We start from the raw sequence: 3,337 nt of genomic DNA, 5'->3' as shown, positions 1-3,337 counted from the left end.
GTGCGTGCGTGCGTGCGTGCGTGCGTGCGTTCCAGGCTTCCAGGCTAATTGATGAAATATTTGTTGTCATGTGGCTTCAGAGAATGTTTTATACCAATCCCCAAAGCGACCCAATGGCACAGAAATTCCAATTAATATAGATTAGCTCTCTTTCTACAGACTTCATTCTCCTTAATAATTAAGACAAGATGATTGAAGAAAGAGACAAAACATCACACAGCGAAGCAATACCAGAATGACCAATATCGCCTGGAAAGTGAAGACAAAACACTCCTCTACAGCGAGAAAAATTAATTCCAACTAAAAAAATCTAATTGAAAACATAAAATACTTGCTAAACACCAAATTATTGGGAATGAGGTAGGGACTGGATGGATCGTGTTAAATAGGCCACCATACCATTGGCTTCCATTGTTAGAGAACCATCCTCGAGTGAAGAGGCAGGATTCCTTACTTAGCCATTGCTGAATGAGAAAAACTCCCTCACAAGCACAGCCCCACCTCCTCCAGAGGACTGGAAGACTACAGAGCATATAGAACCAACCACACCAGTGTCCCTTGACTTGCTTGATTTATTCATTCTTAGCTCATAGAAGAGTTTCTTCACAATACAACTACTGACCTGGAGGGAAAGAAATCCCTAGGTTTTTCAAGATATACGTATCGTATTAATGAACAATCAGACATCCATAACTACAGTATCTATTGACAAAACACAAGATTCCAGATAATAAGAGATGATGGACAGTAAATGGATTATCAACCACAGAGGCGAACAGCTATGAATCTCTACTGTCTGACAGTTACAGTATAACAGATGGAATGGATATAAAAGTTATATTATTTTTTAAATTTAACTAGGCTAGTCAGTTAAGAACAAATTCTGATTTACAATGAAGGCCTACCCCGGCCAAACCCTAACAATGCTGGGCCAATTATGCACCGCCCTGTGGGACTCCCACTCAGGGCCAGTTGTGATACAGCCCGGAATCGAACCAGGGTCCATGTAGAACCATCTGTGGAAAGGGTTCTACATCACCCCCAAAAGGGTTCTACCTGGAACTAAAAATAGTTATTTGAAGGATTCTCCTATGGGGACAGCCGATGAACCTATTTGGGTTCCAGACAGTACCTTTTTTTCTAAGAGTGTAGGGATTCTAACAAAGCAAGGACCATTTCCTTACAACAGGAGAACAACAAATCTGTCAGAGATTAGTTGATTATACAGTGCGTTCGGGAAAGTATTCAGACCCCTTGACTTTTTACAAATGTTGCTACGTTACAGCCTTAGTCTGAAATGGATAAAAAAAAACATTTCCCTCATAAATCTACACACAATACCCCATAACGACAAAGCAAAAACAGTTTTTAAAAAACATTTTAGCAAATTTATTGAAAAAAAAACAACTGAAATATCACATTTACATAAGTATTCAGACCTTTTACTCAGTACTTTGTTGAAGCACCTTTTGGCAGCGATTACAGCCTTGAGTCTTCTTGGGTATGACGCTACAAGGTTGGCACAATTGTATTTGGGGAGTTTTTCACATTCTTCTCTGCAGATGCTCTCAAGCTCTGTCAGGTTTGATGGGGAGCGTTGTCTTGGCTGTGTGCTTAGTCTCCCAGTCCCTGCCACTGAAAAACATCCCCACAGCATGATGCTGCCACCACCATGCTTCACTGTAGGGACGGTTACAGGTTTCCTCCAGACGTGAAGCTTGGCATTCAGGTCAAAGAGTTCAAATCTTGGTTTCATCTGATCACAAAATCTTGTTTCTCATGGTCTGAGAGTCCTTTAAGAGCCTTTTGGCAAACTCCAAGCGAGCTGTCATGTGCTTTTTACTGAGGAGTGGCATCCGCCTGGCAACTCTACCATAAAGGCTTCATTGGTGGTGCTGCAGTTGTCCTTTTGGAAGGTTCTCCCATCTCCACAGAGGAACTCTGGAGCTCTGTCCGAGTGACCATCTGGTTTTTGGTCACCTCCCTGACCAAGGCCCTTCTCCCCCGATTGCTCAGTTAGAAAGAGTCTTGGTGGTTCCAAACTTCTTCCATTTAAGAATGATGGAGGCCCCTGTGTTCTTCTGCAGAGATTTTTTGCTACCCTTCCCCAGGTCTGTGCCTTTGACCTCATGGCTTGGTTTTTGCTCTGACATGCACTGTGGGACCTTATATAGACAGTGTGTGCATTTCCAAATCATGTCCAATCAATTGAATTTACCACAGATGGACTCCAATCAAGTTGTAGACACATCTCAAGGATGATCAATGGAAACAGGATGCACCTGAGCTCAATTTCGAGTCTCATAGCAAGGGTCTGAATATTAATGTAAATAATCTCAGTTTTTATTTTTAATACATTTGCAAAAATACCTAAAAACCTGTTTTTGCTTTGCCATTATGGGGTTTTGTTTGTAGATTGATGACGACATAAACAAATCAAAATAGTAATAAGGCTGTAACGTAAACAAAATATGGGAAAAGTTAAGGGGTCTGAATACTTTCCGAATGCACTGTATGTATGGTAGAGGGGAGGAATGGAAGGTAGGTAGGGAGAGAGAGAAGGAGAAAGAGAGAGAGAGAGAGAGAGAGACTTAAAAGCTGTACCGCTATGAGAAAAAAAGCCCCCATTGTTATATGAATGAGAAATGAGAATATGGAGATGAATGCTTGATGGTCCCTCAGCTCAGGGTTCACCCACGTTGTATTGAAACAACCCCCACCATTATTTTCCTTTCTCTCCTTTTCCCCCTCTGTCTCTCCCAATGAGAAGGTATTGACCAAGTCTCTGTAGACTAGACTCTCCCACACAGCTCATGGATCCGTGCCCCTGTGTTGAGGAAGCCAACATATCCCTTTCCTGAGTAAAGGGAGCCAATTAGAGCCTCTCCTGGCCCACACAGAGGTAGAGTGCAACACAGGAGCATTTGTTTCCTGCAAGACTTCTCAGGGAAAACACCTGGCAGTGAAAAAAGACTTGATCTACAGTGCCTTCAGAAAGTATTCATACCCTTCGACTTATTCCACATTCTGTTGTGTTACAGCCTGAATTCAAAATACCTTATAAGACAAAGTGAAAATATGTTTTTATAAGTGATTGCATATTTATAAAAAATCAAATGCAGAAATATCTCATGTTAGTCAATACATGTTAGAATCGCTTTTGGCAGAGATTACAGCTGTGAGTCTTTCTGGGTAAGTCTCTAAGAGCTTTACACACCTGGATTGTACAATATTGTACACAATTCTTCAAACTCTGTCAAGTTGGTTGTTGATCACAGCTAGACTGCCTTTGTCAAGTCTTTCCATAGATTTTCAAGACGATTCAAGTCAGAACTGT

The sequence above is a fragment of the Salvelinus sp. IW2-2015 genome, linkage group LG28 (assembly GCF_002910315.2).
Source record: "Salvelinus sp. IW2-2015 linkage group LG28, ASM291031v2, whole genome shotgun sequence".
Lineage (NCBI taxonomy): Eukaryota > Metazoa > Chordata > Actinopteri > Salmoniformes > Salmonidae > Salvelinus > Salvelinus sp. IW2-2015.
The sequence above is the reverse complement of the archived record's forward strand: the minus strand, read 5'-3'. Positions refer to the sequence as shown.